This window comes from Tamandua tetradactyla, chromosome 2, assembly GCF_023851605.1.
Source record: "Tamandua tetradactyla isolate mTamTet1 chromosome 2, mTamTet1.pri, whole genome shotgun sequence".
Classification (NCBI taxonomy): Eukaryota; Metazoa; Chordata; class Mammalia; order Pilosa; family Myrmecophagidae; genus Tamandua; species Tamandua tetradactyla.
In genome coordinates, this window is record NC_135328.1 from 10,500,321 (window position 1) to 10,514,192 (window position 13,872).

Consider the following 13,872-nt stretch of genomic DNA (forward strand, 5'->3'; position numbering starts at 1 on the left):
CACAAATGAGGCTAAATGGCATTTCTTCAGTTCACTCGGTCACAGCGAGCTGGGAATAGAGACCACGTCTCTTGTCTATCAGTCTCCCTTCCTGTTCATGGACATTATTTCCTAGAGGTGACACCATGAGAAAAAGCATCATTCCTCCAGAATCATGTCAACTGACAATTGACACCTTGAGGTATGAAGCTTCAATGATAAATGAAAACAAATGCTCTGGTTAGTTCCTGTTAGCTTCCCCACCTTTGTCTCCTTCACTTCTGCTTCAGTGTGGAGCTGAAATTTCACCTGCACTGCACGAACTTGTCATATGTGTATAAATGCGCACACAAACACAGCTCCAGGGAAACCTCCCCCCGTTACTAAATAGGTTAAAAAAAAAAAAGGAAGCTATACCAAAGTAAAGCAGGTGTATGGGGTTTAGAGAAAAAGGAAATTCTAAATTGAATTTGGAGAGCATCCAAATTCAGAATAATCCCCTACAACACTTGGACCACGTGATGGTTTGAAGCTGTATAAACCCCAGAAAATATCATTTTATTTTAATCCATTCCTGTGGGTATAGACCTATTGTGGGTGGGAGCTTTTTAGGTTATTTCTGTTGCTGCACACCCCAGGATGAATCTTAATCTACTTACTGGAGTCTTTTTTTTAAGAGGATAAAACCACAAGAGAGAAGCTAACGCAGGAAAAAAAAACAACAAAAAACCCCCCACAAAACCCCCAAAGAAGCCGAGAGAGAAAAGCCAGAAGCTGGAGACAATGAGACCCAGGAGAGAAGGATCAGCAGGTGCCGTGTGGTAGAGAAACTGAGGGTCGTCAGTAGCTGGTCTTTTGGGAGAAAGCATTACCTTTTAATGCCTTAATTTGGACATTTTCAAAGCCTAAGAACTGTAGATTATAAGGTAATAAATCCCCACTATGAAAGCCAACCCATTTCTGGTCTATTGCATTTCGTCAGCTTTAGCAAACTAAAACAAGCCATCTCCATGCTACTCCACCCCCACATAACTCTTTCAACTTCCCCTTAAATTATCCTTGAAGAGGAAAAAATTCACATGACTGACAAAATTAATATTTTTGGATAGCCAATTCATTCATTCATCCATCTGCTATTTATTCATCCCACTGTGGATGGAGGCACTGGGGAAGTTTCTGGGGATACATAGTGAGCAAGAGCAGGTGGGCCCTTTCATCATGGAACTCACACTGGGCAACCAATGTAGCACTTGCAGGTGAGAGCAGTTTTAGAGAGGGTGAAAAAGAATGATTTTCAGAAGAGGCAATATTTAAGCTGGAATCAGAAATGTAGAAGAGTCTGCTATGCAAAGAGAAGGACCGATTGCTTTCCAGGTGGAGTAGTGGAATGTGCAAAGGCCCAGAGGCAGGAGGTCAACAGGCCTGGGGTAGGCTTCCTGTGGGGAGTGTGTAGATAAGGCAATGGGAGGAGAAGGTGGCAGGATGACAAAGGCTTCTCATGGAGTATGTGTAGATAAGGCAGTGACTGAGTTTCCCAGCAGCTAAAATAAATAGCATACAATGGATTGGTTTAAACAATGAGAGTTTATTGGCTCATGGTTTTAAGGTAGGAGAGTCCAAATTCAAGGCATCAGTAAGGTGATTCTTTTTCCCCAAAGACTGTGGTATTTGGGGTTGGTTGCCACTGATCCTTTGTCTTTGTCTTTTCTGCCACATAGTGCATGTACTGGTGTCTTCTCTTTTCTGTCCTGGGTTCGCTTGACTTCCAGCTTCTTCTCCACTTGGCTTTCTCTTCATAACATACTAATAATAGGGTTAAGGCTTCATTAAGTGGACCTCATCTTAACTAAAAAATATCTTCAAAAGGTCTTATTTATTATGGGTTTACATTCCCAGGAATGTACTAAAGTGAAAAACATGCTTTTTTCTGGGGTGCAAAATTCAACCTACCTCAGGCAGGGAAGTAGGGAAAGAAGAAGGTGGCAGGAGAGCAAAATTGGGTTTTGTTCTAAGTCTAATGGGAAAGTTCCAGAAGAATTTATACCAAAAATTGATAGGATTTTGCTCACAATTTAAAAAGACTCATCTGGCTGCCATTTTAAGAAGGTAAATGACTTAAAACAGAAGGAGCAGTGGAGACAAAGGACACAGGTGGTCTGAGACCTATTGTGGAGTCTTGACCAGCAAAATTTGTGTGTATGGTGGACATGGAGGGAGGAATCAAGGACTATGTTTGAGTTTCTGCTTGGTTCCTGGGTATATGTGATAAAAATCAATGGAGATGGGGGAAGGAGTCCAAGGGTTCCTCCGATTGGGAGGAGGCAGTAAACATCTGTGATTCATGGCATCTCATTTTATGAGAATCCTGGCACAGATGGGAGGCAGGTTCCCATTTCAGAAGTGGAAGAGCAGCTCAGCTGCTAACCAGACAGTTGGGTTTGTGCCCCAGGTCTTCAATCCAACAGGAGCAACAAGGAGTTATGGCTATAGGAATTTCCAAAGAGACGGTGACCTGGGGCCAGATATCCCAGTGTATCAGAACCCAGCAGTGGGTGTCCAGTGATGATGGCATATTAAGCTGTGTTTCCACGTGCAACATCTTGGCTGTGTTTTGCATCCTTTGGTACTAACCCAAGCCTGGCCCTACACCCCACTGCATTCTGCTCACATTATCCAGAATTGGTTTGTGTTGCTGGTAACCAGGAGGATCATTAGATTCATTTTCTGTGGCTGCTCTAACAGATGACCACAACTCGGAGCTTAAAACAACTAACATTTGTTCTGTCTCAGCTCTGGAGACCAGAAGTCCTAAATCAAAATGGCAACAAGGTCATACCCCCTCTGGAAGCTCAATGGGAAAATCAGTTCTTTGCCTCTTCCAGATTCTATTACTGTCAGCATTCTTTGGCTTGTGGCCACATGGCTCCAGTCTCGGCCTCCATCTTTACATGGCCTACTCCTTGTGTGTCTCCTTTGTGTTTCTCTTATAAGTACACTTTTCACTGGAATTAAGGCTCACTTGCCTAATCTAGGAGGATCTGATCATCACAAGACCCTTAACTTAATTATATCTGAAAAGATTCTTTTACGAATGAAGATCGTATCCACATCCCAGGAAGCTGAGATGGACATATATTTTAAGGTGCCTACCCGCTACAATAATCAATTGTTGAACTTTGGACATGTTAAGTGTGTATGCATATGTAGAGATAATTTAAGTGAGAAAAATGGAAATGCACTGGTGGATCTAAGAAGAAAGGCCATCAGCAGTAGAAATGGAATTTAAAGCAGTGGAAATGGATGAACTCATCTAAGGAAGAAGTATAGATGGAGATGAGCCTGAGACAGATCCCTGAGGGACTACCCTGCAACCTTGCAGGGTTCCAATTATGTATTATTACATAACAAATTACCATAAGACCTAGTGGCTTCACACAATTGATTTTTATTATATCCATGATATTTAGGGGGTCAGGAATTTGTACAGGGCACAGCAGGAATGGTCCATCTCTCCTTCACCATGTCTCTGGTGAAGGAGGGAACTGGTGGCTCAAATGGCTGGTGATTGGCTGCACCTGTCTCTCTCTGCCTCTATTTCTTTTTCTCACCACATGGTTAACTTGGGCTTCCCCACAATATGACAGCCTCTGCATAGTTCAACGCGAGGATCCAAGATGTTGAGGCATAAACTTCTGGGCCTCTTCAAGGCTGGGCCTATAACTGGCAATGCCCCATCTTCACCACATTCAATGGGTCTTGGCTAGCTTAGATTCAAGAAGAGGGGAACCAATGCCAAAATATTTGCAACCATCTTCATTCTGTCTCAAGCAGATACAGGTAGACCGAGAAAAACTTATCCTGGATTTTCCTCACTAAAAATTTAGGAAGAGACGCCACCTCTCCCATTTAATCTTCTTCCTAGAGACTGGACAATCTGAGTGGTGGGTGGTCCATTTGGACCACTATGGTGTGGTGTTTTGGGTAAAGTCTTGTTCTTCTGTGCATCCTCTCCCTTGAATTTCTATTTAGAGGAGGAACTCCAGAAAAATATTGTAGTAGTATTTGTGTGTGTGTGTTGTGTGTGTGTGTGTGAGAGAGAGAGGGAGAAACACAGTTGTGCTGGAGGCCTTATTACATTATCTCAGGAGGCAGGAGGTGAATGTGATTGTGGGTTTCATCTTTTAGGGAGTGTTTTAGTTTCCTGACTCTTAAAAGAACCAGTGGGTTGCTCATGGTTTCAGAGGCTAGAAGGCCTGCTTCCTCCTAGGGTCAGTATCTTCTGGCTGGCAATCTTTGGGGTTCCCTGTTTTTTCTGTCACACGGCAATGCAGATAGCAATGTCTTCTTCTTTTTCCTGCTCTGGGTTCTATTGGCTTTTGGCTACTCCCTGTGGCTTCTCTCTCCATCTGACTTCTACTCCATTTATAAAAGACTCTGATAATCCAGATTAAAGTCTAATCTGATCCAGTGGGGTCGTTGAAGTAACATCTCGAAGAGATCCTGTTTACAATGGGTCACACCCACCAGAATGCAGACCAAGACCAAGAATATGTCCAAACTGGGGATTACAATTCAACCCACCACAGGGAGGAGAGGTAAATTGCTTGAACATGGGATAGTAGGATAATATTCAGTTGAGTTTTTTCTATTGTTTTTATGTTATTTTTTTTTATAAAGGATCAAAATGGAATTATATAACACTACACCTCTTTATTATGAATCAGCACTTCTGGAGCTGATAGGTCCTTCAAGCATTGGCCTTTTCTTTTTTTCAAGTAGAGTGATAATGAGAGGGGTCACATGGAGTCAGCGGTCAGTCTTGGGAGCACAAGCTTTAGAGTCAGATAAATCTGAGCCCGCAGCTCAGTTACCTCCTTCACCAGCTCTTCCATATTTGGACAAGATACTTGGACTCATTAAACCCAGTTTCTTCAGCCATAAAATAGAGATCATAACTGCCCTCTGGGTTTGTGAGAATCCAGTGAAATAAGGCTTGGCAGCTTGCCCACCTCATTGTCAGATCTTGACAAATAAATGCTATTTTTAGTTTTATTTTCAAGGTTAGGGACCTAGAAACAGGGAGGGCTAGGAGGAGGCAGGTTCGTAGATCCATTTAAAACTGACTTGTGACCCAGCCACTCTCTTCTCTAAGCTCAGCCTTCATACCTCTCATCAGGATACGGAAACCTCTCTTCTTTGTTTTCTATTAAAACCCATCCCCACCCCCCACCCTCATCTTTTACTGCTGTTTTCATGAGCAGAGAAAGTTGCTTCAGTGGCTTTCGATGGTCCTAATAAAAGATCACATGTAGCAGCTGAGAAGACTGACCAGGCAGGGGCTGCATCCAGTTATTAAGAAGTGGAAATGATGGGGGTGTGGCATGCTGGTCTTGCGAGTTTATTACGGTACAGCCAGACTATTTGTGCCGACCAAGTGTACTTTGTCTTTTGTCTTCCAAGGGCTTGTCTATGAGAAAATTTCCCACAATAATAAACTGAAAACATTTTCCCTTTACATATGAAGAGGAAATGAATTAAAAGGGAAATACAAGGGCAATTCATTTCCACTTCCACCTGCATTTGCTTTTTGTTGTAAAATATCTGAGAAATGGGACTTCCAAGCAAATTAAGTTGTTAGCTGCCCTAAGGGAAAATGTCTTGACCAAGTTAACTCTTTTCTCCAAAATTTTCCTTATCCTGTGAGGTAGTTAAGGTTTAGGTATGAATTCCAGAGCAGTTGGAAAGGAGTTAGGGAGGAGCAAACCCCTAAGAGGTGGAGTTCATTCTAGACCCAAATTATGCCTATTGGCTAGACCCAATACTTGCACCCATCTTGAAAGTTCCCCAGCTGCTGAGGTTTGCACCAAATCAGCTGTGGCCACATCTCCTAGTGTTTCTCCAGCCTTCTTGACTTTTAATGTTAGGTCGAGGGCAGTCCTTCAAGGTGGAGATTTGCTAAATAACTGAGCACTGCATTTGGAGTTAGGATGAAATAACTGGATTTCCTTCCTGTCACCAAAGAAAGTTGGTGTAGAGTTAGAGTCTTGGACTCAGCATGGCTATTCCAAAGTGTGCCAGTTTGAAGCTGCCATGTACCCCCAGAAAAGCCATGTCCTTTAATCCTGATTCAATATTGTAGGATTGCTTGATTGGATTTTTTATTGGATTGTTTCCATGAAGATGTGATACCCCAATTGTGGGTGTGGCCTTTTGATTAGATGGAGATATGACCCTGCCCATTCAAGGTAGGTCTTGATTAGTTTGCTGGAGTCCTTTAAAAGAGGAAACATTTTGAAGGGAGCTCAGAGCCAACAGAGATGTAGATGCTTGGAGAAAGTTGCTTCAGAGCCAACAGGAAACCCAGACATCTGGAGATGCAGAAAGAAAATGCCCTCAGGGAAGCCGTTTGAAACCAGAAGCCAAAGGACCTGCAGACACCATTCACATGACTTCCCAGCTGGCAGATGTGCTCCAGACCCATCACTTTTTCTTGAGTCAAGGTATCTGTTCCTGGATGCCTTAGTGTAGACAGTTTGTATGGCCTTAGAACTGTAAACTTGTAGCTTAATAAATTCGCTTTATAAGAGACATTCCATTTTTGGTATATGGCTTTCCAGCAGCATTAGCAAACCAAAACACAAAGCAATGAGCTCCAAGATGGGGTTCTCCTCACTCGGCACTTCTCTCTTGCCTTTGGGCTGGAGTGAAGTGCTGTATAAAGGTTTCAGTTTCCTCTCTCACTAAGGACAACCATCCTTGTTTCATTGGAAAAATCTTCTATGTGCAAAGCTCAGAGGCAGGTGGTATAAAAGTACATTAGGCAGACACCACAGTCCCGATTTTTTGAGCTGACAGAAAAGGAATCCAGAAACATGGCCACTTTAAGGAATTTTTATTTATAATACTAACACTTAAACCTAATTTAAAAATTCAATGAAAGTTGGCTTGATGGGAGATTCTGGATTCCAATCAGGATTTAGAATGAAATGTTACAATCTGTTTGCCAGAATAATGATTTCAGAGACATTGAAAGGGAATTTTCAAAAATATTTTGATTTGCTTCATTTGGACTTTCTAAACATTTACTCTTTAAAATCTTTCAGATTAATGATTCAAAATGATGTTTATTTCTGACAACTTATGTTCGGTTTATATTTGTCATTTATAAGCATCCAGCAAAACCAGTCTCCTTCGGCATGTTAGTAATGTCTGTAACTGCTATTATTATTGTTTTTTTGTCATTCTAAAATTGAAGTCACAAGAGAATGGTGGCAGGGTCCTGAAAGGAAGGTTGACGCGATCCCAAGGGCATAAAGGCTCAGGGCACACCCTAAGAAGTGTCCAGAGTGCTTCCTCCCCTGGGGAAAATCTGTGATAGTTTCTGGTGGATTCATTGTGAATATATGGAGGAGAACAGCTCTAAATTAAATCTAAATATTCCAGCAAACCTGGCCTCTCAGGCTAACGCTGTCTCAAAGCTACAGATAACATGCTGATGTACTTAACGGGGTCCCCCCTTAGCAACACAGTTACCATGGAAACACATTGTAACTCGCTGAGAGGAAGCAAGCAAGAGCAGGCAAGAGGAGTTTGCAAGAATTTCTCATTGAAATAATTACAGTAGTTCTCAGTGTGCTTAAGAAATGAATGCACGGTGACTGTTTTTTATTTTCTTTCTCAAAGCATGTTTGTGGCAGTTCTGCATCCAAAGTGTCTCACTCAAATACCTACTATTTTAAATTTAAATAAGACCGTATTTTCAAAACAGTATGTTTGGGAAGAACTTGGTGGCCAGTTATCGCCTCTAGGATAGAGTGTCATGTGCATTTAAATGTTTATCCGGATACTAAAGTCCCTTGTAGAGATTTGGTTATTTGTGGGAGAGACAGAAGGGACATGAACGATAGCCTGCTTTTATAATAGAGCCATCAGAGATTTGACCTAATTTTGTGCTAATTGAAAGACTATTTCTCTGTCATGCTTTTATTCAAATACCATTTAGAATGGAGTATCGCTTTTTTTGTTTATTGATCACATCGATACCAGCATAGACCAATCTTATTAATTCAGTAACTAGTACTTAAATTCCTGAAATCTGATCATTTAGGAATTTCTAGGGCTGCTGTGAGAGATTTTGTTTATATTTAGAAAACAGTGGATGCTTCTCTGAATCAGAACCAGAAGAAAATTAACATGGCATCTGGTAAATTACCCTGAAGCTGCTTTAGAGTAAGGACCTAATTTTTATTTTAAAAAGTAGCATTTTATTCTGGCTGGAAAAAAAAATGTGTATGCTCCTGGTATAACTTTTAGAAATTATATAAAAGGATAAAGGTAAATATAAAAATCACCCAGAAATCTCACCTCTGAGAAAGACACATTAAATCTTAACATCTTGCCTTGAAGTCTTTATTTTAAGGTTATGCATTGTTTTTCATTTTAGCGATTGTCACAGAACAGTCTATAGAAGACATACACTTAACACATAAAGCGAGAAATGCCAAGTTCTTCACTTAAGGAGAGAAACGAAAACAATAACAATGAAGCTTATTTGACCACAAAAACAGTTTAATTCTCAACTCAAGAAAGATAGGACTGTATAAAGAAATTAATTAAAGTGCTCAGTATAGAAACATGATTGCAAAATATATTTCAGATGTCATGTTAACCTCCTTAAGGTGAATTTCCGAAGACGTTGCCGCTGGTGAAATGGATGGTGATGTCCGTTTCTCAGGCAGGAGTCCCTGGGGCTGTATATCTGGGTCCGCACTAAAGCGTAAAGTCCCATTACATTCTTATTTTCATTTATTGGATTACAATTTTCATATTTTGAAGTAAAAAGGTCCAGATTTTTAAACACAAAGCACATGACCTCAGAAGCATCACATTATATTAAGAAAACAAAGAATAAAACACTTAACAAGGTAACTTTATGACATGACTGTCCACCCTTGGTGCAGAATATTCAATTAAATCTAAACCCTCTGGCATTTAAGGAGCCTGGATGTGGGCTGTTCAGTGCACTGCATTAACCTCAGGAACATTTGGCAAAGTGGAAAACCTTGAACAGTGGCCATACTTGGGGCCAAGGACACCATGCCCATTAGCAGCTGGAAGATTCTGGGGACTCCCTTATCAGAATAAGATAATTTAATCTAGAAACTAAAACCTGGGCTAGAATCGAGACCTGCAAAGCAAGCTATGATGGAATTTTCATTAGATTAGTCAATGGATGGATCCCCTTTTCTTCAAAGAGACTTGGAAGTTGGTTTCATATGAACATTTTGAAGAAGGAAGTCACTTTGAACATGACTATTGCAATCAAAGTGCTTGAGGCAGTTTATTCTTCCCTTGTGTTTACCTGCTACAGGGCAAGAGAGGAAATTTTTATAAGAGAAGGTGGTGAGAGGTGGGGCAGAGAACCGATTGCCAATTTGGTTTCACACTCAGGGCCAGCATCACTCATTCTGCTGGATACTGTGCTTGTTTAAAGAACAAAAAGCACTTTCCCTCTCACCCCCTTAGACTTCCATGGGGAGAACCCAATACAACAGCCTTGTTTCGGTTTGATAAAGCTGCCAGAATGCAATATACCAGAAATGGGGTGGCTTTTACAATGGGAATTTATTAACTTAGTCCAAATGCTTAGTAGCCACAAAACAAACAAACAAAGCTAAGCAGATTCCTTAAAGTAATCCCCAACAATTATTCAACAGACCCTTGGTCAGTTGTCTTTCAAGATTTCATTTTCAATACAATAAAAATTTCAACACAAGGACTCCTCTGGGGTCTTCACCCGGTCAGGCTATTTATTGTCACATTTAGACACCATGGAAGAGATATTGTCCCTGGAAATGATTAGAGGGGATTTGTTACCACACTGCCTACCTTCCTCTAGGACCTTCTAAGCTGTAAAAACACTGTTCTCATTCAGAATAAAGAAACCGCAGTTGCTTGTGGAAGAGTCCCCATGTACATAACACTGTGCTAGAGGTAAATGCTGCTCTAGGATGAGAGGGGGGAAATCCAGATTGGAAGCATTTTCATGGTATTAGCAGAAATGCTATTTAATTTGTACCATTTTCAAAGGTTGGAAGAAATAAAGAGACTTCAAAAATGTTAGGAATGATAAGTGTCTCAGTTTATCTTCCTACTTTATCATGATCACTTGTGACTCTGTCATCTGAAATGAGCCGTCTCTCCACATACATGTATGAATACATAAATGCACATATGTACATATATACACACATGTTGACATGCCTGGGATTGGATTTTACCCCTGGTGTTTCATGGATCCTGAAAACAGACACAAGACTCCTAGGGCAGAGACAAAGGACTTATTACTCACAGCCCACAAGCCTGGGCACATGTGTCAGTTCCTCCTGACCCCTAGTCTCATGGTCTGACACAATGAGCCCAGATGACACACATAGAAACAAGTAAGAAATTCATCACTGTTATAATAAGCAGTAAGGAAACTTGCTCTTTGTCCCAGAGTGGGATATTGCCTCATCCCTCAAGATTGCCTGCTGCCAGCACAATCCTGTGCAATGGCCTGGGAAATGCGTGGTAAGTTTGGTGCATTTTTGGCATACCCAGCAAAATGCAGAGGCGTTTGTGGAGACCTGTTGCATTTATGCCACATAACAGTTTCACATTTTTGGTGGCATAGTGAATAATGTTTTGCAGTATGCTTTTTTTTAGCACAGCAAACATATATACTCAACATAATGTCTTCAAGGTTCATCCATGTTGTCAGATGTGTCAGAACTTTATGTTGAGTGAAACAAGCCAGACACAAAAGAATGAATATTGTATGGTCTCACTGATGGAAATAATTAGAAGAAGCAAACTCAGAGTCGACAGCTAGAATAAAGGTTACCAAGGTATGGGGTAGGGGATAGGGAAAAGGGAGTTAAGGCTTAAAATATATAGAATTGCTGTTTGGAACGATGGAAATGTTTTGGTAAAGGATGATGGTGATGGTAGCACAACGTTGTGAACATAATTAACGGCACTGACATATATGTCTGAATATGGTTTAAAGGAGAATTGTCAGTTTTTATATTAGGTAATAGAATAAAAATATAAAACATCCATGGAACCAAACTACACAGTGAACCCTAAATCAAACCATGTATTAAAGTACAATTGTAAACGTGTTTTCATTAATTGTAGCAAATGGATCACACCAATACAAGGTTAATAAAAGGATGATAAATGGAAATCCTGTATTTCTTGCATGACTATTCTGAAAACCCAAAACTTCTTTAATAAAAAAAAAAACATTAAGGGAGGAAGGGCATGCTAAATCAAGGCGATTTTAATTTAAATAATTCAAAAAATTTGTGACAAAATATTTGTCTTTTAACAGATAGTAACCCCTTCTGTCAAAGCATTTTACAGAATTATTAGACACTAATGCTTTAAATCTTACATATAATCACAATACAGTGCTTTAGAATTAAAGCTATGGGATTACAAGATATATATACATATAAACAATTTGTATGAACTTCATATGTTTATAAATATACATTAAATATACACACCTATGTATATATATATATATATATATATATACAGTGCCTTAAATATTTGAAACCAGAGTATATACTGTTTTAGATCCTGCTTCTTATTTAGCATAATATATTAAAATTATGTATACCATGAGTTTTAAAGATCACATAATATTATTGCTTGTGAATGCACTGTAGTGTATTTAATGGAATCCCCATTGTTGTATATTTAAAGAGGCAGTATGAATTTTATAGGAAACATTTCTTGACAATAAGGTGGTTTTAAATGGGCTCTTTAAATCACAAGAGAAGTTAGGGAATTTTTAATCCTTGGAAATCATTAAAAAGAGGATATCTTGTCTTGAATAATTTAAATATAAAACCTAAATCCAGGGTGTTCTAAGTGATCCTGGGTTCCTTCCTGCTATGTGATTTCAAAGCATTTCCAATCATATTGCTTCAACAAACTGAGAAAATCTACCTTAATCTGAGGTTGTTAAGGAGTCTGGATGAATTGGGGGTTAAAAGCGTTGGGTCTGGATTCAGACATGAATGCATTGGAATCCTGTTACAGTACTTAGAGTTGTGTGGCCTTGGCTACATCTCTAACCTTCTCTGAGTTTATTTCACTTTATAACAATTCCTATGGGACTCTCCTCCCAACTCCCCTGACTACAGGAGGCTCAAAGAAATTTGATTCTTATGCATTACATAGATATCCCTTTTTAGTTTATGGCATATTGGAATGGCTAGAGGGAAGGACCTGAAATTGTTGACCCGTGTTCCAGTAGACTTGATTCTTGAAGACGAATGTATAACTATATAGCATTTACAATGTGATCGTGTGATTGTGATAACCTTGCAGCTTATGCTTCCTTTATCCAGGGTATGGACAAATGAGTAAAAAAAAACAAGGACAAAAAATAAATAAATAATGGGGGTATAAGGAGTAAAAAAATGTATGGGCAGATTGCAATACTAATGGTTAATGAGAGGGAAAGGTAAGGGCTATGAGATGTATGGGTTTTTTTCTTTTGTCTCTTTATTTCTTTATCTGGAGTGATGCAAACATTCTAAAAATAATCGTGGTGATACACACAACCATGTGATGATGTTGTGAGCCACTGATGTATACTTTGGTTGGACTATATGATACATAAAGAAATCTCAATAATAAATGAATAAAGTGCAAAAAAAAAAAAAAAAAAGAAATTTGAGGACTGCAGCTGAGTGATGGAGACCAAAGTCTACCACAAAAGCCAGTAGATGCGGCAAGTCTGTTATTCAAAGTCTTCAAGGGAAGAGCAATCTAACTCAAGCAAATGACCCAGTTCTCATTCTTAGAATGTGAGTAGAAATAAGCATCCAAAGGCTCAGGTAATACTGATTGGTATAATATTATTATCAAACACCAAACAATATTTTCTATCAACTCCGAACACCATCCCATTGCTTCCCAAATCATTACTCCTAGATTTCTCCTGGCAGGGAGCAGTCACAGGAAGCACACAGGACAGACAAAAACATGACACAAACTCAAGTTCTCTGCCAAGTGATGGTGTGCTGCAGGCAGCTAGTACCCACTCACATGAGCAATTGTTAAATTTTCAAGAATTTGTAGGTCTGTTGTTAAATTCATAGAAGCTTGAAATTGGTCATAGGGAAAAAATTGCACCACAGAAATTGGCTGATACCACCAATCAGGGCTGGTTGGATTATTTTCCAGAAAGTTAGTTCAACTTTTACCAACACAACACTGACCACTTGTCACATCCTAGGGGTGTTTGTCCCAGTTTCTTCACAATAAATTTAATTCTCTCTTTATAAAACAACATTCATAATTCCTGTCTCTCAAAGTCGATTTACAAAAAACTTTCACATTCATTTTAAATGAGAAAAATGAAAGTGAAAGTATCTTGTAAATCACAAAGCAATTGACAAATAGCTGCATTTTCCCACCCACATACCCTAGTCATTAAAATATGCAAGAATATACTTACCTCACTTAGATTTGAAAAACCAGAAATATAATTTCAATTTTTTCTTTTCCCCATGTTCAACCCCTGGTTTTAAATTTAAATTGAACACTGCAGAGGTTTTGTGCTTTCCTTCATGAAGAATATCAGGGCAAAGGACAGAGAAATTTAAAAAGCACTGGAAAGGTGTTTTTCACCTTTTAAAAGGTGAAAGCCCTCCCTCGATTTTCTTGATTGTTTGCAAATGTGAACTGAGTGCCCACTGGAAGTCACCGAGAGTGAACTAGAGGGTGTCTGCCATCCCAGGAGATTGAGGCCAGAGGCTTGTAGGCAGATTTGCATCTACTTTACGAAGTGGGAATCTGTGCTCGGTCTTTACATTATGGCCAGCTGCC

The 13,872-nt window shown here is 39.6% G+C and overlaps 1 protein-coding gene across 8 annotated transcripts in view; it reads left to right on the forward strand.

Moving 5' to 3' along the window:
- SHC3 (SHC adaptor protein 3) overlaps positions 1-13,872 on the forward strand; it is a 238,360-nt gene that overhangs the window by 17,523 nt on the left and 206,965 nt on the right. Inside the window, exons 4-5 of one of the 8 annotated variants that reach the window (XR_013167297.1) lie at positions 11-181; positions 657-2,179. The exons of 6 other annotated variants lie outside the window; for them this stretch is intronic. The gene's annotated coding sequence lies outside the window, so the exon portion shown is untranslated. Of the gene's footprint in view, positions 1-10; positions 182-656; positions 2,180-8,422; positions 8,596-13,872 lie in introns of those variants that run through there. One more of the 8 variants, XR_013167298.1, reaches the window with a different exon arrangement.